Below are 22,359 nucleotides of genomic sequence, written 5' to 3' on the forward strand. Positions count from 1 at the left end.
AGACAGTTTTATTACTTTTGGAACAATTACTTATGAAAGAGGAAAATTGGACTCTCATAGAGAATGGAACAGGTATTGACTGCACCAGTAGAGTCCAGGAAGCTAAGAGGATCAGCCTTGAGGAGCAAACAAATCTCTGTCTCTGGTGTTTTCTGGAGGCATTTTTCTTGGGTTGGAATCAAGGCAGGCAGACTAGGGGAAATGTGAGTGGGTGGAGGCAGGGGTATGAAGCTTTCACTTTGGCTGTAAATTAATAGGGCTTTTCTGCTCCTAGGTCTCTGGGTCCAGCACCTTTCAATGTGAAACACCACTAAATAAAACCAGTGCATCAGGGTTTTTTTCCCCTAAAATTGACTTGCAGTTTTACAAGCCTATTGTTCTACTAATGCTTCCTGCTGATTATTTATTTATATATATTTCTTTAAATCCAGTCATTTTTCCAGACAGAAAACATCCTGAGAGTCATCAGAGCAAAACTGTAATAGGTTTCACTTATTTTTCTCCACCTTTCTACTTACCATTAAATCACTGCAGAGAGATGTTGTGTACCTAGCTTAAAATAAATACAATTTGTAGTACAACCAAGAGATATGCCACTTGATGGGAAAAGATAGTTGAAGTCACAGATCTCCTGCAATACCCAGAATTGACCCTCCATTTACCCTAGGTTGTCTGCCTGACTCCATCCTCTCTTAAAATGAATTATTTCTCAAAAGTTCAGCAGTTCCTCTTGCAATTGATTTCTGGTGTCTGCCCTACCAACCAGTTTCCAAACTGTGCTCAAACATGTCTAAACCCCAGGAAATGACATACTTTAAGCTTAAGCTAAGTCCTTTTCACCTCACTACACACATTACTGACAACACAGGTCGGCTCTATGCAGTATTTTACATAAAAATGGCCACACATCAAGGCCCAGATGTTTATACAATTCTCTACCATTACCTCCTATTTGAGGGTGACAATATCAACATAAAGAAAGAGAAAGTAATGATGTAAATGAATAGAATAAGAGGTGTTCTATGCTGGGTTCTTGTAGAAAACTAATGATAACTTTAGAATGTAGAAACTATTCCTTTGGAAAGGAATTAAGACCTCTAAATTGTCTTTTCCTTAACTGTGCAGCACGAACCTTCCCCCACTAACCTTCCACACCATTCACATGTAATTTTGCACAAACAAGTTTGAGTCTCAGTTTAAAAAAATGTTTTGGGGCCTGGCATCCAGCTAGTGTATTTTTCCTCATGGAGAGGGACCAAAAAAGATACACGTTTTGATTAATATAGAGGCTTCTTAGAGGAGTCAGAAGTTGAGCGAAGTCTAAAAGAAGGACTTTTGGGCTGGAGAACAGCATCCCAACCACTTTATAAAGACGCTTTCTGTTACAGAATTAAACAAGGAAGCATCTTGTTTTGAATCCAGTTTTGTCATTGACTTATTGTATGAATTTAGGCCTAAACCCTTCCCATCTCTGTACAGTTTTCTCATCTTTTCAATTAGCTGGTTGAAGTAGACCGTGATCTATAGGAGCATGGAGCTCAGTGGAATGAAAAGAATTAGGTTTTGTACAGTCTAATACTCACTAGCTGTTGCAGCTTTTGGAAAATTGGTTCATCTCTCTAAGCCTTAGTTTCCTCACCTATAAAACAGGGAACATCAGTTCTCAGCTTACCTTATAATGTTGTGATAATTTGGTAAAATAACAGAAAGATAGGTTTGTCTATTAAAAAATGCTATACACGTGTGAGGTAAATGAAAGTTGACTAGTACGAGAGATATCTAGAAATGTGGAAAGGAGTCGGGGCAAAGATAAAAGCAATTTGGAATGGAAAAAGAAAAAAGAAATGAAGGGAAAGAAAATGGGAAATAACGAGGGAATTTCAGCGGAGATAAACGCTGTAACAGGAAGCGCAATTGGTCAGGAACACTGGGGAGGGGCCGCAGGGCGCCTGGGTCACGTTGCTGGGGGAGCCATTTGGCCAGTGCACGGCGGTTGGGCGCCGGCGCTATTTGGCTGTGACGCCCAACTCAGGTTTCTATCGCCCTATCCCCTAAGGCTCATCTAAGACCTAAGATGGCGGCGTTTGCATGGGGTGTAAGCGCTGCAGGCGTACCAGGTATGGAAAGGCGGCCAAAGGACGAATCTACTAAGGAGTGTCGAAGAACTCGCCGATATTTGTGTTGTGGTGAGTGCTGAACCTCACATCGGGTAGAAAAGTGACCGTTAGCAAGGTTACACACTTCGGGATCGCGTGGCCTGCCTTAGTGGGGGAGGAGCCGGCCTGCATTTCATCTTTCTCTCTCTCCTCTCTTCAAAATATCGGAGAATAATTTCTCTTTCCTTAATCACCTTACTGGCTCGGATGAGGATAGGTGGTTGCACAAACTAGCTCCTAGGAGCGATCCTGGGTCGTTTTCCTCTTTGTTTTACTTTTTTAAATGGGTTTTTATTGATACCATGCCGCCCTAAAATGAAAGATTCTGTCTCCCTAGAGCGCTTTCAGGAACTGCCTAACCTGTTGGGCCTACCCGTCCTTAATTCCTTCGGGCTGCCTTTCATGTGCAAACTTAGTAGCTTTGATAAACCAATCAGTTTGTAACATATTCATTGTGGGCTAGGTTAAAAATTTTTTTTCTATACCCTTTATATATACCCCAAATAAGGACTTTTGGGCATATAATACCTAACATTTGTTCTGGAAGCATGTCAGAGGTAGAGGTGTGTGTGTGTGTGTGTGTGTGTGTGTGTGTGTATAGATAATATTTGTGGGAGTTGCTACGTTATTTTGTGGATTGTTAGTTTGATTACTCACTGAGTAAGAAAAGAGCTAAATTTCCCGTGTTCAGATCTCTTGGTGAAAATAAATTTATATTAAGCATAATATAACATGTTTACTATATGGAGAAGACAGTAAAACTGAATTTAATCTATTAAATGCTTATGTGGTTAAAAGAAATTTCACTCAAGAAATGCCCATATCTCACTCATACGTTGCTGGAGAGTATGAATTGCTGTAACCTTTTGAAAAAATAATCTGCCAATGTTTAGGGAAATAAAAAATACAGATACCACTTGACTAAATACTGGAACCTAATAGTCTGACTTTTAAGAATACATCCTACAGAAATAAATGTACCATTGTATAAGGACATATGAACAAGGATGCCTTTGTAGCTTTTTTTTTGTGACAGGTAACTGGAAACAGCCTGTATATCCATCAATAGGAGAATGTTTGAATAAATTGTGGGACATTCGTATTATGAAATATTTTGAAGCTGTGGAAACAGATTTACCTCTTTACACTCTTTTGATTTAGAGAATGCTATAATGTATTGTTATGTGAGGAAAGTAAGTTGTAGAATACTCTGTCTAGTATGATTTAGTGTTTTTGTTTTTGGTGGTGGTAGTGAGTACTGAAGGAATGTTAGATTAGCTTTCTTTTCTTTGTCTTTTTTGGGGGTTTTTCTATATATGTTATGAAATACTTAAGGCATATACAGACATATAAAGAATAATACAGTGAATCTCTTTTCTCACCAACCAAACATAACAAATTAAACATTACCATTATAGTTGAAGTCCTCTGTGTACCCATCCCTGATTGCATCTCTCACCTCTTCCCCAGAGGTAACCATTATTTTAAAGTGATTCTTTTTCCCATGCACTTCTTAAACTTTTGTGGCATAATGAACTTTTTCTAGCATGGGTTATTTTTTATACATTTTGAAGAGAAAATTTTAAAAGTCAATAAAAAAGATGAATTTTTAAGTGCCTGTTATCTGGGTAACAGTAACAGGGGCCACGTGAAATTTCTTCTAAATTGAGGACAGAATCTAATTTATTAAAAAACCAAAACCAGGAAACAGGTGTTGGCAAGGAAGTAGAGAAATTGGAACTCTCATACATTGTTGCTGGGATATAAAATGGTGCAGCCACTGTGGAAAACAGTTTGACAATTTCTCTATAAGTTAAACATAGAATTACCATACCTCCTTGCCAACACTTGTTATCTCCTGTTTTTGTTTGTTTGTTTGTTTAATTTTAAAATTACAACCATTCTAGTGTGTTTGAAGTTATATGTCATTGTGGTTTAGGTTTGCATTTCCCTAATCACTAATGATTTTGGGCATCTTCACGTACTTGTTGGCCATTTGTATATTTTCTTTGCAGAGATGTCTATTCAAGCCCTTTGCCCGTTTTTAAATTTGGGTGTTTGTCGTTTTGTTGTTGAGTTATAAATTCTTTATATATTATGGATAGTAGACTGATCATATATATAACTTGCAAATTTTCCCCATTCTGTATATGTTTTTTACACGTTCTTGGTAATGTCCTTTGGTGTACAGATTTTTAAAGTCTGAAGTCCACTTAGTCTATTTTTTTTTCTTTTGTTGCTTGTACTTTTGGTGTCAAATCTAAGAATTCTTTGCCAAATTCAAGGTCATGAAGATTTATCCCTATTTATTCTTCTAAGTGTTCTATGGTTTTAGCTCTTATATTTATGTCATAGATCCATTTTGAGTTAATTTTTATATATGATGTGAGGTCCAACTTGATTCTTTTACATGTGCATAGCCAATTGTCCCAGCACCATATGTTGAAGAGACTGTTCATTCCCCCATTGAATGGTCTTGGCACCCTTGTTGAAATCAGTTGGCCATAGATTTATGGGTTTGTTTTTGGTCTTTCAAACCCTACCTGTTTCTGTCCTTATTCCAGTGCCACTGTTTTGATTGCTGTAGATTGTGCTAATTTTTAAAATTGAGAAGTGTCAGTCCTCCAACTTTGTTCTTTTTTAATATTGTTTTGGCTATTCAGGGCCTCTTGCAATTCCATATGAATTTTAGAATCAGCCTGTCCATTTGTTTTTAAATCATATAGAAAAAAAATAAGAGTTACAAACCAAAAGTACAATAATACTGGCTTTTATATTTACCTATGTAGTTACCTTTACCCATGTTCTTTATTTCTTCATATACTTTTGAGTTACTGTGTATTATCCTTTCATTTTAGCCTGAAGAACTCTCTTTGGCAATTCTTATAGGGTAAGTCTGTTAGCAGTGAACTCCCTAAGCTTTTGTTTATCTGGGAATGTCTTCATTTTTCCTTCAGTTCTCTTTTGACACATTTATTGAAGTATAATTCATAGCATACAATCACCCATAGCATACAATCACCCATTTAAAGTGTACAATTCAGTAGTTTTTAGTATATGTGCAACCATCACCACAGTCAATTTTAGAACATTTTCATCACTCCAAGAGGAAGTCCATATGCTTTAGCCATAAACCCATACCCCCTTCAATCCCGCCTGCCCATCCCTAGGTAACCACCAATCTACTTTTTATCTCTATAAAATTCCCAGTTTTGAGCATTTCATATGAATAGAATCATATAATATATGGCCTTTTGTGATTGGCTTTTTTCACTTAACATACTGCTTCAAAGTTTATCCATGTTGTAGCATGTATCAGTACTTCATCCCATTTATGGCTGAATAATGTTCCATTCATAGTATGGATATACTACATTTTGCTTATCTGTTCATCCATCTATGGACATTTGGGTTGTTTCCACCTTTAGGCTATCAAGAATAATTCTGCTAAAACATTCGTGTACAATTTTCTGTGTAGATACATGTTTTCATTTTTCTAGGTGTATACTTAAAAGAGTGTTATTGCTGGATCATATGTTAACTCTGTGTTTAATAGTCTGAGACACTGTCAGACTTTTTTCCAAAGTGGCTGCATCATTTTACACTCATACCGGCAGTATGAGGGCTCTAACTTGTCCACATTCTCACCATCACTTGTCATTATCTGACTTTATCCAATTCTGGCCATCCTAGAGGGTGTGAAGTGGTATCTCATTGTAGTCTCCTTTCCCACAAGGTTAGTTCCCTGATGTAGCTCCTTGGGGAGGTGCAATTTGAATATACCCACCACCACCCTGGAATGACTGGGGTTTTGTTAGAGCTGACTGTCTCTGACCACACCCAGCAGCCAAGCTCCACTTACTGTGAACTGATTGTTTAATTGTTTTCCATAATGCCCTAGGGCATAAACTATTCTGAAAACTAATTCAGTCAAATAGTGGGTCATTTGAAGAAATAGTTGCTGAGGTTAGTGTATGATATTTGTTCTGGCTGTAGGAGGGTTCCTCCCATTTGCCTTATTGCCCAGTTCTCACCTGCAAACTAGCTGACCTACAGTTTAGCCTATATTTTGAATCTTCTCCCAATTGCCTTTCTTTACAACCTCACTGTTTTTTCAGGGCTCCTCTAGGCTTGACTTTCTCCATGGTCTTGCAAATGAAGTCAGTTCAGTTCCTTTGAGAAGAGAATAGGCGCTCCGTTTTAATGTCTGCTTCTTCCCTCAAGCGGAAGCTCTGAATCTGGTCTCTGGAGGTGGGGGTAGGGACAATGGCAAGTTTCTCTCTGAGAGACAGTTCTGCTCTGTTAACTGAGCGCTTAGTGGAGGGGAGGGTGCCACCAGAGGTCCTCTCAGTTTGCCTTTCTCTCACAGCCCAGGGCAAGGATGTTCAGGGTCCCAGTAGTCTCCATGTACCACACCCAGTTAGAGTCTACATTCCACCACCTGGGGTTAGGTGGTAGAAGGGAACCCGTTCCTCTAAACCACACTTGCTCAGGACTCAGCCCTAGCAACAGGCAGCTGGTGGCTGGATGGGAAACTCCGATGCCCTGTTCTTCCAGGGAAGAAAGCTCTCTAAATGGGACTGGGGTAGGTGGGCGGGGAGGGTGGAGAGGGAACCCTGTGTTCTTGGCTTCAGGAGTCTTGAGTAGAGTCTCCCGTTCCTTGAGCTGGGATGGGAGAAGAAGGGTGGGAGGGAGAAAGTAGTCTTGGTTCAAATACCGTAGGCTTACCTGTCTTAGTGAATTTTAAAAGATGTTCTTGAATAGATGTTTCTTCATTTGTTGTTTGTCCTTAGAACCATTTCCAGAGGCTTTAAATGGTTGGGTTTCTTATTTTAAGTTTTCGTCAGTTTCAGTGGGCAGCAGGACACTCGAGCTCCTCACGCTGTCATGCCATAAGTTGATTTCTTGCCTTTCTTTGTGAAAGATTGTTTTGTCAGAAATAGATTTGTTGATTCAGAGCTTTTTTTTTTTTTTTTTTTTCCCTTTCTGGCTTGTTTTTTACTTTATTTTATTTTTTATTATTTTTTTTATTATTGGGGTTTAGCTGTTTTACAATGTTGTGTTAGTTTCTACTGTACAGCGAAGTGGAGTTCCCTGTGTTATACGGCAGGTTCTCATTAGTTATCTGTTTTATACATACTAGTGTATATATGTCAATCCCAATCTCCCAATTCATCCCACCGCCCCCCTTCCCTCCTTGGTGTTTGGTGTCCATACATTTGTTCTCTACATCTGTGTCTCTTATTTCTGCCTTGCAAACTGGTTCATCTGTACCATTCAGAACTTTTTTTTTGTTCCAGCATTTAAAATATTGTCATTCCACTGCCTCTGGCCTCCATGGTTTCTGATGATGAGTTACTTCTATTTTCTTGCTTTTTTTTTTGGCTGTGTCGGGTCTTAGTTGCGGCACGCGGGGTCTTTGTTGAGGCATGCGGGATCTTTCATTGTGGTGCACAGGCTTCTCTCTAGTTGTGGTGTGCGGGTTTTCTCTCTCTAGTTGTGGCGCACGGGCTCCAGGGTGCGTGGGCTCTATAGTTGTGGCGCACAGGCTCCAGAGTGTGTGGGCTCTGTAGTTGTGGCACGCGGGCTCTCTTGTTGAGGCACGTGAGCTCAGTAGTTGTGGTGTGTGGACTGAGTTGCCCCATGGCATGTGGGATCTTAGTTCCCCGACCAGGGATCGAACCCATGTCCCCTACATTGGAAGGCGGATTCTTTCCCACTGGACCACCAGGAAAGTCCAAAAACAGAATATTAAAAGCAAGAAAAGAGAGACTTCCAATGCAGGGGACATGGGTTCGATCCCTGGTCCAGGAAGATCCCACATGCCGCGGAGCAGCTAAGCCCGTGTGCCACAAATACTGAGCCTGCGCTCTAGAGCCCACTAGCCACAACTACTGAGCCCATGCACCACAACTACTGAAGCCTGCATGCCTAGAACCTGTGCTCCGCAACAAGAGAAGCAACTGCAATGAGAAGCCTGTGCACCACAGTGAAGAGTAGCCCCCGCTCGCCACAACTAGAGAAAGCCAGCGCACAGCAATGAAGACCCAGTGCAGCCAAAAATAAATAAATAAATGCATAAATTAAAAAAAAGGTGGGGGGCTTCGCTGGTGGTGCAGTGGTTGAGAATCCACCTGCCAATGCAGGGGACACGGATTTGAGCCCTGGTCTGGGAAGATCCCACATGCAGCAGAGCAACTAAGCCTGTGTGCCACAGCTACTGAGCCTGCGTCCTAGAGCCTGTGAGCCACAACTACGGAAGCCTGCGTGCCTAGAGCCTGTGCTCCACAACAAGAGAAGCCACCGCAGTGAGAAGCCCGCGCACCACAATGAAGAGTAGCCCCTGCTCTCAGTAACTAGAGAAAGCCTGCACGCAGCCACGAAGACCCACCGCAGCCAAAAATAAATTAAAAAAAAAAAAAAAAAAAGATTCTCTCTTTTTCTTGGGTTTCAACATTTTGATTATACTACAGCTCAGTGTGGATCTTTTTTGAGTTTATTCTGTTTGGAATTCATTGAATTTCTTATGCTATGTAGATTGGGCATTGTTTCATCAAATTTTCTTTTTTTGTAATTACCCTTTATTCATATTTGAAAACTGAATGGAAGGCATAGGGAATATTTCTTCCTTAGTTTTGGTCTGCATTATGGATAACAAAATAGTATACAAAATATAATTTGGGGACCTGTGAAGAATATTGAAGGATTGGAGAGAACAGCTTTCATTAGACTAAATAAAGAGATTTCTGTTACCTTTTCACAGCTTGATAGGATGAAGACAAAGCAGACAAAGATAACTGATATTTGGAGATCACTGAGAAAATTGAGAGGGGTCAGGCTGGGCCCATCTTTCAATAAAGAAGTCTCATGGCCCTCTGGCTTGTGCTTCTGAATTGTATTATTACGTCTTATACCTTATAATGAACACCTGAGTTGTACAGAGATGAGAGAGGTTACAACTGCAGATCCCAAATTATATATGAAGCCTGTTTAGTCCTGCAGGATTCTGAACATTGCTTCAAGGTTCTCTGTCATTTTAATAAAAATAGATCTATCACTTCTATTTATTTAGTATTTGCTACATAGGACATACTTCACTCATCAACTCATTGGAACTCTTAAAAGTTCTAAATAATTGTTAAACCATTTCACAGATGAGGAACTTGAGGTTTATATGGGGACTGATCCACCCATAGTCATGGTTGAATATTGACAGTTCAAGGATATTGTTTGCTTTATGATCTGTAGGTGTATTTGAAATGGATGGGGAAGACAGTTTTGTTAATATGTTCTCAAAATTTATAACCTGTCTGGAAGTGAGAATTATGACTTGATTTGAACATTTCCAGGTTATTTTACACCATACCTCATGTGATATTTCTTTTCAGTAAATAGTTGTTGTTGTTCAGAATGTGTATATATCCCTGATTATGTCTAAAGGGCACATGGAAAGTCAGCAGAGAGACACATAGGCCTGAAACACCAAACTCTATACATATAGTCCCCTTCTCCAGTGCTATCATGTCAACTACCCTCCCTTGGAACTTGTCCGGGAAGCCCTCTTGGAAGCAGAGTATCCGTGATGTTTTAGAGAGCAGTGACCCAAGGAAGTGAGTGTGGATTTCAATCAAGAATTGCAGGCCTTGCTGGACACATCCCAGAGAAAATTTTTCAGAGGTGTGATGCTGGAGAACATGTCATCTGGTCTCTCAGTGAGTCTGTCAACATTGACTTCATTTTTTTTTTTTTTTCTTTTTTCTTCAAATATTCTTGATATCCCTTTCTCTCCCTCCTTTTCTTTGGACCTCTCATTTTGTGTGTTGGTATGCTTGATGCTGTCTACAGGTTTCTTAGTTTCTTTTCCCATTTCTCCCACCTTCCACCTCTGCCTCTGGCAACCACTAATCTGTTCGCTGTATCTATGATTTTTTTAAAGATTCCACATATAAGAGAGATCATACAGCATTTGTCTTTCTCTGTGTGACTTATTTCACTTAGCATAATGCCCTCAAGGTCCATCCATATTGTCACAAATGGCAAGGTTTCTTTCTTTTTTATGGCTGAATAACATTTCATTGTATTTATGTATTCTATATACGCATGCCATATATATATATGGTGTGCATATATATAGTATATATTTTTATAATATATATTTTTATGTATATATTTTACATATATATAAAATACCACAATTTCTTTATCCATTCATCTGTTGGTGGACATTTAAGTTGTTTCCATGTCTTGGCTATTGTAAATAATGCAGCAGTGATCATGGGGGTGTGAATATCTTTTTGAGTTAGTGTTTTTGTTTCCTTCAGATAAATACCCAGAAGTGGACTTGCTGGATCATATGGTAGTTCTGTTTTTAATTATTTGAGGAACCTTCATACTGTTTTCTATAGTGGCTGTACCAGTTTACATTCCTACCAGCAGTCCATAAAGGTTCCCTTTTCTCCACATACTCAGCAACACTTATTTCTTGTCTTTCTGTTAATAGTCATTCTAATAGCTATGAGGTGATATCTCATTGTGGTTTTGATTTGCATTTCCCTGATGATTAATGATGCTGAGCATCTTTTCATGTATCTGTTGGCTGTCTGTATGTCTTTGGAAAAATGTTATTTGGCTCTTCTGCCCATTCTTTAATCGGATTGTATAACTATCTTATGCCAGTAATTTTTAACTACTGATATGTTGGAAAAGAGTGGGAAGGAAACAAAAGTTTTACTTTTGAAAAGTGAATAAAGCAGATTTAAAAAATAGTGTCAGGCTGGCATAGATCCGGAAAATATGAGGAGAAAAATCTATTAATTGAAGCTGACTCTGAAATGACATAGATGACAGAATTAATGTTTTGAGGACTTTAAAACAGTTGTTATGAATGTAGAGGAATGACTAAAAATGTTAAGTTGAAGTATGAAAAATACAAGAAAGATTTCAACTTCTGAGAATGAAAGGTATAATTGTTTTTAAAATTTAAGTTCTTTAGGGAGTTTCCTGTCATCTTTCTGTTATTAATTTCTAGTTGAATTATATTATGGTTTGAGAAAATATTTTGTGTACTTTCAATTTTGCTGCTGTTACTGAACAAGATGCACAGTATTGGAGGGCCAAGCAAGGAGATACAGGTGGCTCCTGCTCAAAAACCCCTGGTGGTCCAGTGGGTAAGACTCCGTGCTCCCAATGCAGGGGGCCTGGTTTCGATCTCTGGTCGGGGGACTAGATCCCACAGGCATGCCACAACTAAGAGTCCACATGCTGCAACTAAAGATCCTGCATGCTGCAACGAAGATCCAGCGTGCCACAGCTAAGAACCTTCACAGCCTAAATAAATAAATATTTTTAAAAACCCCAAAACCCTGAACTCCCCAAGGGTTTCAGTGAAGCATTTTTAAAGGTAAGGTGAGGGAGGGGAGTCATTTTTAAAGGCAAGGTGAGGGAGGGGAATCCCAGGGTTTGTGGTCAGCTCCTGCACAATTCTCTGATTGGTGTTGAGGTAACAGGGCAGTTAACATTATCAATCCTAATGCACCAGAAAGTCTGCATGATCATCAGGTAGTTAATTTCTTTCATTTGGTGGTGGTTTTTAGCATCTGAAAAACTCAGGAAATATGCATGAGATATGGTTATCTGGGTACTTCAGAGAGGAGCTACAGCAGAGGATATGGGGGAGGAATATGTCCTGGGAAGGCCCCATAGGGTCCTGCTCAGTTACACTGCCTTATACTTCATTGTTTGGATGGACTGTAGTTTATTTAACTAATCTCTGGTGTATAGGCATTTGGATTCTTTCTAGTGTTTTCCAATTGTAAACAAGGCTACAGTGAATAAATTTGTGTATATAAAGCTTTGTATTGTTGAAGATGTATCTACAGGTACTCCTATAAGAGTTATTAATTGCTTTTGCTGTTTTAAGTATTGCCGAATATCCCTCCAAAATGATTTTATAGTTTGCATTTGCACCAGCTATGTGTGAGAGTGCCTATGTCGTCACAGCTTCACCAGCTGAATGTGTTTTCTTTATATATAATATATACATGTATGTGCGTATATGTGTGTATTTGTTTTAAGCAAATGTAGGATCTTACCAACATGCTGTTTAAACCATGGTCATAAGTGCATATATATATGCATACATAATGCATTAGATGCACATACATGCTTATATTTGCAGTGGCTTCTTACTTTTCCTTTATACGTATTTACGACATTTAACCAAACCTCTCTTAATGAAACTTTTTTCAGTCTTTTCACTGTCACATACAATGGTGTGATTATTTTGGAATAGTTGTAAATTCACATATAGTTGTAAGAAATAATACAGAGAGAGCCCATGTATTATTTACCCAGTTTTCCCCAGTAACATTTTGCAAAACTTGAGGAAATATAACAAGGACATTGACATCGATACAACCCACTGATCTTACTCAGATTTCCCAATTTTCATATTTTAAAAATACTGCCAATCTGGTGAGGAATGACACCCCACTGTTTTTTAAATTTGCATTTTTAAAAATTTTGAGTGAGTTTGAACATTTTCTCATATTTAAGTGTCATTTTTATAGGTTTTTTCTTTTGCTGGTAGCTGCTTCTTTTCCCATTTATCTATTGGAGTTTTGGTAATTTTTTGCTGCAATATCAAAGAATCCTTTATGTGTTTAAAGGGATAAATTACAAATATTTTCTCCAAGTTTGTTAGTTATCTTCCTTTTTTTCAATTTAGATATAATTTACAAATAATTTAAAATTGACAGCACCATAGTTTTTTTGTTTATTCATTCACTGGTTGAAGGACTTCTTGGTGTCTTCAGTTTTTGCCTCTATGAATATTTACATACCAGTTTTGGTATAGAGATATATTTTAATTTTTATCTTGGGGAAATACCTAGGAGTAGGATTACTCTGTCATGCTGTAGGATTACTGGGTCATATTGTAAGAGTATATCTAACTTTATGAGAGACTGACAGTTTTCCAAAAAAGCTTTACCATTTTACATTCCCACCTGAAATGTATGGGAGTTTCCAGGTGTTCTACATCGTCACCAGCACTTCATATTTTTTTCTTAAAGCCATTCTAATAGGTGTTTAGTAGTATCTTGGCATTTTAATTTTCATTTCCCTAGTGACTATGATGTTGAGTATCTTTCCATGAGTTATTTGACATCTATATCTTCTTTGATAAAAGGTCCTAATTTTTTGTTTGTTTGTTTTGGCTGCTCTGTGTGGCATGCAGGATTTTAGTTCCCTGATCAGGGGTTGAACCCTCGCCCCCTGCAGTGGAAACGCAGAGTCTTAATGACTGGACCGGACCACCAGGGAAGTCCGTTTTGTCCATTTTTTAAAAATTATTTATTTATTTATTTATTTATTTATTTATTTATTTATTTATTTATTTATGGCTGTGTTAGGTCTTTGTTTCTGTGCGAGGGCTTTCTCTAGTTGCGGCAAGCGGGGGCCACTCTTCATCGCGGTGCGTGGGCCTCTCACTGTCGTGGCCTCTCTTGTGCGGAGCACAGGCTCCAGACGCGCAGGCTCAGTAATTGTGGCTCAAGGGCCCAGCTGCTCCGCGGCATGTGGGATCTTCCCAGACCAGGGCTCGAACCCGTGTCCCCTGCATTGGCAGGCAGATTCTCAACCACTGCGCCACCAGGAAAGCCCTGTCCATTTTTAATTGGGTTGTCTGTCTTAGTATTGAGGTAGAATGTTTCTTTATATTTTCCAGATATAAGTCCTTTGTGAGATATATGTATTGTGAATATTTTCTCCCATTCTCTGGTGTGCCTTTTGGTTTTCTTAAAAGATGTCTTTCAAAAATCAGAAGTTTTTTAGATGAAATTCATTTCATAATTTTTTAATGGTTTATGCTTTTTGTGTTTTATCTACGGAATACTTATATTATGTCAAGGTGGGAAAAATATTCTATGTTTTCTTCTTGGAGTTTTATAATTTTACTTCTTATGTTTAGGTCTTTGAACCATTTCAAGTTAATTTTTGCATTTGGCATTAAGTAAGGGTCAATGCTTATTATTCTTGCATATGGATATTCAGTTGTTCTAGCATTATTGCTTGAAAAGACTTCCCTTTTCTTATTGAATTGACTTGATACTGTTGTCAGAAACAATTTGTCCGCATATTTGTTGCTCTAGTTCTGTTCCATTGGTCTGTGTTTTTTTCCCTTTTACTAATACCATGCTCTTGATTACTGTAGCTTTTTATTAAGTCTTGACATCAAGTACTTTATGTCCTTCAACTTTTTTCTCTTTAAAAAAAATTGCTTTAACTATTCTAGGCTCTTTCCATTTCCATCTAAATTTTAGTAGCTGTTTGTCAATTTCATTTAAAAATAATTTTGGCTTTTTTCTTTCATAATATTCTCACAGATGCATTTGTTTGAGTATTTTAAAGTTCAATAACGACTTTCTTTTGTGTTTATACTTAAATAACAATGGGCATAATAATTTTAGTTCACATTTTCTTTTCCTCAGAACTTTTTTATACTTGCTCTGTTTTTCTCAGGCATTTCAATATTGCTGTGGATAATTCTGGAGAAAGCCTGTCCCCCTTCTCCCTACTACATACTTAAGTCTCTTTTTTCTTAAACTAAAAACATTTTAAATTAATAGATTTTACTTTATAAAACAGTTTTAGATTTACAGAAAAATCAAGTAGATAGTACAGAGAGTTCCTATGGAAACTCTGTGGATAGTATTATGATACTGCCCCCTCTCCCCAATCACACAGATTGCACTTTTGCTCATCTTGCATTAGTGTGATACATTTGTTACAACTAATGAACCATTATTCATATATTATTATTAACTATAGTCCATAGTTTATATTAAGGTTCACTTTGTGTTGTACATATCTATGGGTTTTGATAAATGCATTATGTCATGTATCCAGCATTACAGTATCACACAATAGTTCCCCCTGGGCTCCATCTATTCATCCCTCCCTCTCCTGTGCACCCCACCTCCCAACCCCTCACAAGCACTGATCCTTTTACTGTCTCTGTAGTTTTGCCTTTCTTTTCCATGTCATGTAGTCAGAATTATACAGTGTGTGGCCTTTTCAGACCGTCTTCTTGCACTTAACAGTATGCATTTAAGGTTCCTTCATGTCTTTTCATGGCTTGATAGCTCACTTCTTTTTAGCAATGAATAATATTGCATTGTCTGGATGTACCATAGTTTACTTACCATTCACCAGCTAAAGACCATCTTGGTTGCTTTCAGATTTTGGCGATTGATATATTATTATTAACTAAAGTCCATAGCTTTTTGAATAGAGCTGCTATAAACAGTCCTGTGCAGGTTGTTGTGTAGACAACACTTTTCAGCTCCTTTGGGTAAATACCAAAGAGCATGATTGATGGATTGTATGATAAGAATATGTTTAGTTTTGTTATAAATTGCCAAACTATCTTTCAAAGTGGCTGTTGTATTTTGTATTCTCACTAACAATGAGTGAGAGTTCCTGTTGCTCTGTCCTGGCTAGCATGTGTCTTTAAAAAAATTTTTTTATCCATTCTAATAGGTGTGTAGTGGTATTTCATTGTTTTAATTTGTAATTCTCTTATGACATACGATGTTGAACATCTTTTCATATCCTTATTTGCCATCTGTGTATCTTCTTTGGTGAGGTGACTGTTCAGATGTTTTGTTTATTTTTTTGACTGAGTTTCTTATTTTGTTATCATTGAGTTTTAAGAGTTCTTTGTATATTTTGGGTACAGGTCCTTTATCTGATATGTGTTTTGCAAATATTTTCTCCCAGTCTGGCTTGTCTTTCTATCCTCTTTGTATTGTCTTTCTCAGAGTAGTACTGTTTAATTTTAATAAAGTCCAACTCATTTCTTTGATGGATCATGCTTCATTGTTGTATCTAAAATGTATTTAAAGGAAATATTTAAGACAATCATGGTATAAATGGGAGAGGGTGAAGGGACATAAAGGAAGGTTGGTTTCTACACTTGACTTGAACTAGTAAAGTGTTCACAGTAGTAGACTGTGATAAGTAATGTATATATAATATAGAGCAACCACTAAAAAGCTATGTAAAGAAACATACTAATAAACACAAGAGATAAATCAGAATTCTAAAAAAAATGTTCAAGTAACCCACAGAGAGGCAGGTAAAAGAAATCAGAGAAATAGAAAGGTAAGAGAACAGAGGAAAAATAAAAAAGCAGACTTAAGCCCTAATATATTAGTAATTACATTAGATTTAAATGGCTTAAATGCACCATTTAAAAGACAAGAGATTGTCAGAGTGGAATAATAACCATGACCTGATTATATGTGTTAATAAGAAACTCACTTCAAATATGATTATATAGGTAGATTGAAGGTAGAAGGGTAGGCAGAGATATACCATATGAACCTCAGTCAAAAGAAAGCAGGAGTGGCTACATTAATATCAGGTAAAGTATGCTTGAGACAAAGAAAATTTACTAAAGAGAGGGACATTTTATAATGATAAAATTCACTTAGAAGGTATGGCAACCTCAAAGTATATGTACCAAACAACAGAACTGTAAAATATGTGAAGCAAAAACTGATAAAGCTGAAATGAGATATAGACAAATTCATAATTACAGTTGGAGACTTCAGCAGTCTTCTCACAAAAATTGGCAGAACAATTAGACAGAAAATCAGTAATTATATAGAAGAACTGAACAGCACCATAAACCAACAAGATCTAATAGGCATTTATAGAACACTCCACCCAACAACTGAAGAATATACATTATTATTTTTTAATTAATAGGGATTATTTTTAGAGCAGTGTTAAGTTTACAGCAAAATTGAGAAGAAACTACAGAAAGTTCCTAGGTATCCCTGTATTGCTCCCCCCCCCCATAAAACCAGTTTCTTCTATTGCTGTCTTGTATTTACATGGTACATTTATCAGTTGAGCCAATATTGATATACCAATATTATTAACTAAAGCTTACATTAGGGTTCACTCTTTGTATTATACATTTTATTTATTTTTGACAAATGTATAATGACATGCATCCATCATTACAGTATCATACAAGAGTAGTTACACTGCCCTAAAAATCCCTTGTGCTCTGCCTTTTTATCCTTCTCTCTCTTACCCCCCACCCAATTCCTGACAACCACTGATAGTTTTACTACCTCCATTGTTGTGTCTTTTCCAGAATGTCAGACAGTTGGAATCATACATTATGTGTAGCCTTTTCACTTTACTTCTTTCACTTAGCAACATGCATGTTTTTCCTGGCTTGATAGCTCATTTCTTTTTGTTCCTGAATAATACATGCTATTTTATAGTATATAGTATTTTCCATACTATTTGGAAGATTTACCAAGATAGACCAAACCTTAACCATAAAACAAACCTTAACAAATTTAAAACAATTGAAATCATACATAGTATATTCTGACTACAGTGGATTCAAAGTAAAAACTAATAACAGAAAAATAACAAGGCACTCTCTAACTACTTAGACATAAGACAACACTTTAAATAATCCATGGGTCAAAGATGAAGTCTCAAAGGGGGAGATTTATATATATATATGTGTGTGTATACATGTATATATGCATATATATGTATCTGAAAGAAAATGTAAGCACAGCTATCAAAATATGTGAGACCCAGTATTAAAGCATTATATGGAGGGGAATATATACCACTAAATACTTTCATTACAAAAGAGGAAAGGTCTCAATTTCATAATCTATTTCCTACCTCAAGAAACTAGAAAAATAGAGCATAATTTAACCAAAACCAGAAAAAGGAAGGAAAAAATAAGTTAAGAAATTAATGAATCTGAGAATAGGAAAACAATAGAGAAACTAAGTAGAATACAAATTTAATAAAGTTGATAAACTTCTAGCAAGAATAACAAAGTTAGAGGAGCCAAGTCATTAATATTAGGAATGATCCTGCAGCCATTGAAAAAATAATAAGGGCATAATACAAACAACTTTGTACTCATAAATTCATGAACTTAGAAGTAAAAGGCCAATTATTCAAAGTCAACAAACTACCAAAATCTAAACCAAGATGAAATGAGCAACGTGAATAGTCCCATAGCAATTAAAGAAATTGAAAGCGTAACTTGAAAGATTCTAAAATAGATAACTCAAGACCCAGATAACTTCACTGTTATATGCTGCAAATTATTTAAGGAATAATTAAAACCAAGTTTACACAATCTCATTCAAAAAATAGAACTCATTTTGATACTAGTATTACCATGATATGAAATTAGGGTACAAAAACATTCAAAGTTAGTACAAAACCCCCACAAAACTACAGACTAGTATCTTTCATCATCTTAGACCCACAATACTTTAAACATAATGTTAGCAAATTGAATCCAATAGTGTATGAAAAAATTTATACACAATGACCAAGTGGAATTTTCCCAAGTATGCAAGGCTGATTCAGCATTTGAAAATCAATCATTATAACACACCTTATAAATAGCTAAAGAAGAAAAATCATATGATTATATGAATTGATGACAGAAAGTCATATGATATCAAATACCCATTCATGATAATTCTTGGAAAATGAGGAATATAGGGTGACTCCCTTAACTTGATAAATAGCATCTACAAAAACCCCTTAGCTAATATTATACATAATGATGAAAGACTGAATACTTACCTCTAGGATCAAGAAAATGGAAAAGATGTCCTCTCTCACCTCTCTTATTCAACAGAGTACCAGTTCAAGCCACTGTAGTAAGGCAAAAATATGAAATAAAAGGTATCCTAATAAAGAGAGAGAAAAAGAAAGAAATTTGTTCCTATTTGCAGATAACATGTTTGTCTATGTAGAAAATCTCAAGGAATCTACAAAAACCCAAGAAACTCCTAGATTTAGTAATTTCAGCAATGTCACATGCTACACGATCAATACAGAAAAATCAATCACATTTCTATATGCTATCAATGAATGTGTAGAAACCGAAAGTTAGAAATACAAAATAATTTACAACTACTCTAAGGAAATATAATACTTAGATATAATTTTAACTAAACACGTACAGCATCTATATTCTTGAAATCACTGAATGCTGATGAAACAAACTAAGGAAGACCTAAATAATTGAAGATACTTACCATGTTCATAAATTAGATAACATAGTAGTCAGTTGTCCCCAGAGTGATACAGGTGTAATGGAATTCCAATTTAAAACCTAGTGTGTTTTTATAGATATAGACAAGCTTATTCTAAAACGTATATGGAAAGGTTCAGGCCCTAGAATAGCTCAAACAATTTTGAAAAAGAATAAATTGGTGGAATCATTCTGTTGTTAATGCCTATTATATGCCTACAATAATCAAGAGAGTATTATATTGATAGAGGGATAGACACATAGATCAGTGCAAAAAAACTGAGAACTGAGAAATAGACAAACACAATTATGCCCAACTAATTTTTGAGAGAAGTGGAAAAATAGTTCACTATGGAAAGAGACCCTTTTTAACAATGGTGCTTGTGCAGTTGGACATCCAGAGGCAAAAAAATGAACCTTGATCCAAGTTTCACATCTTATATGAAAATGAACTGAAAAATTACAGACTTGGTAAAACACAAAACTTTTTAAAAAATATATTTATTTATTTATTTGACTGCTCCGGGTCTCAGTTGCGGCACATGGAATCTTTGTTGCAGCATGTGGGATCTTTTAGTTGCAGCATGTGGTCTCTTCGTTGTGGCATGCGGGATCTAGTTCCCTGACCAGGGATCGAACCCGGGCCCCCTGCATTGGGAGCATAGAGTCTTAGCCACTGGACCACTGGGGAAGTCCCTAAAACACAAAACTTAAAGCTATAAAACTTCTAGAAGAAAACAGGAGAAAATCTTCAGAATCTTGGGCTAGGCAAGGAGTTCATATACTTGATCTCAAAAGCATGACCTATAAATGGAAAAACTGAATGAATTAAACTTAATGAAATTAAAAATTCTTAGTCTGCCAAAGACTGTGTTAAGAGGATGTAAAAAGAAGCTACAAAGTGGGAGAACTTATTTGTAAACCACATATCTCACAAGTTACTAGCATTTAGAATACATAAACTGGAAACCAAATGGTAAAAAACCAAGCAACCAATCCAATTAGAACATGGGCAAAAGACATGAAGGGACATTTCACAAAAGAAGATATGCAGATAAATTAGAAAAAGAAAAGATGTTCAATCATTAGCCATGTTTGAAATGCAAATTAAAACCAGAAGGAAATATAACTGTCTACCTATTAGAATGATAAAATGAAAAATAGTGCTAACACCAAGTACTGGTTAGGATGCAGAGAATCTGGATTACTCATACATTGCTGATGGGAATGTAAAATGGTATAGCCATTCTGGAAAAGTTTGGCAGTTTCTTATTAAAACAAACATACAACTGCTATATGACCCAGCATTTACACTCTTGAGTGTAAAAAAAATAAATCCCAGAGCAGTGAAAACTTATGTTCACATAAAAGCCTGTACATGAATATTCATAGCATCTTTATTCATAACAGTAACAATATAGAAATGCCCAGATGTCTTTTTTATTATAAATTTATTTATATTTTATTTATTTATTTTTGGCTGCGTTGGGTCTTCGTTGCTGTGTGTGGGCTTCCTCTAGTTGCTGAGAGCAGGGGCTACTTTTCATTGTGGTGTGTGGGCTTCTCATTGCGGTGGCTTCTCTTGTTGTGGAGCACGGGCTCTAGGCACGCAGGCTTCAGCAGTTGTGGCTTGCAGGCTCTAGAGCTCAGGCTCAGTAGTTGTGGTGCACGGGCTTAGTTGCTCCACGGTGTGTGGGATCTTCCTGGACCAGGGATTGAACCCATGTCCCCTGCATTGGCAGATGGATTCTTAACCACTGCGCCACCAGGGAAGTCCCCCAGATATCTTTTAATGGTTGGATAGCCAAATAAATTGTGGCACATTCATTACATGTGGTTGTGACTTTGTTAAATTAACATTTGCTAAGTAGAGCCCCTTAGGGTGTTGGATGGTGAGCCAAGGTTCAACAAGAGACTACACAGGAAAATGAAGTAGAGAAGTTTATCACTCACAAGTCCTGGAGGGAAGTACACAGCACATCTTGAGGGGCCACGTGGGGGGTCAAGGTCAAGGCAGGGTGCAGGCAGAGAGAGCGGAGCAGGACCTAGGGCGTTTGCCTTTATTAGGGTCTGTAGGTGGAGGGCTTTGGGGTTTCTGGGCTAAGGCTGCATTGTTCAGTTCAAAAAGAGCAGGGTTTTGGTAAGCTCAGGAGTCTAATCTAAGGGGTGCACAAGGGAAAAGCCCTGGGAGGCTGGGGGTACTATTTATTACAATGGCCACTGGAGCAGTTATATCAGGACTTAAATTTACTTGTGACTCCATGGGCTGTTATCTAGAGCATGTTCTTGCATGAGGAACTAATGTCAGTTTAAGGCCCCCTCAGACCTCTTGGCCAAACAAAATGGATCCTGGGGCACCCATGGAGTAGCTTAGCTAAACCCTCAACACATGTAATACCACTCTGGAATAAAAAAGAATGAAGTTGGTACACACGGTTCTCTGGATGAATCCCCAGAGAATTAATGCTGAGTAAAAAAAAAAAAAAATCTAATTTCAAACGTTTACATACTGTATGATACCATTTGTATAATATTCTGAAATGACAAAATTATAGGAATGGGTAGTAGAGAAGTGGGTTTTAAGTTTCAGTGGTGAGTGTGGATACAGGAGGGTGGTGGATGTGGTTATAAAAGATCACATGGGGCTTCCCTGGTGGCGCAGTGGTTGAGAATCTGCCTGCCAATGCAGGGGACAGGGATTCGAGCCCTGGTCTGGGAAGATCCCACATGCCGCAGAGTGACTGGGCCCGTGAGCCACAACTACTGAGCCTGCGCGTCTGGAGCCTGTGCTCCGGAACAAGAGAGGCCGCGATAGTGAGAGGCCCGCGCACCGCGATGAAGAGTGGCCCCCACTTGCCGCAACTGGAGAAAGCCCTCACACAGAAACGAAGACCCAACACAGCCATAAATAAATAAATAAATAAAATATTAAAAAAAAAAAAAAGATCACATGAAGTATCTTTGTGTTAATGGAAATGTTCAGTATCTTGACTATCAATATCAGTATCCTGGTGGATACTGATGGATTGGAGGAATGTGGGTAAATAATAAAAGGGTTATTTTTGTACTGTTTCTTACAACTGCATGTGGATCTACAAT

At 37.4% G+C, this 22,359-nt stretch overlaps 1 pseudogene; it reads left to right on the forward strand.

The window, feature by feature from the left end:
* The first annotated feature begins 1,997 nt into the window (after positions 1-1,997).
* The window catches only part of LOC132357017 (dnaJ homolog subfamily B member 6-like), a 121,196-nt pseudogene continuing 100,834 nt past the window's right edge, over positions 1,998-22,359 (forward strand).

Source organism: Balaenoptera ricei, chromosome X, assembly GCF_028023285.1.
Source record: "Balaenoptera ricei isolate mBalRic1 chromosome X, mBalRic1.hap2, whole genome shotgun sequence".
Taxonomy (NCBI): Eukaryota; Metazoa; Chordata; class Mammalia; order Artiodactyla; family Balaenopteridae; genus Balaenoptera; species Balaenoptera ricei.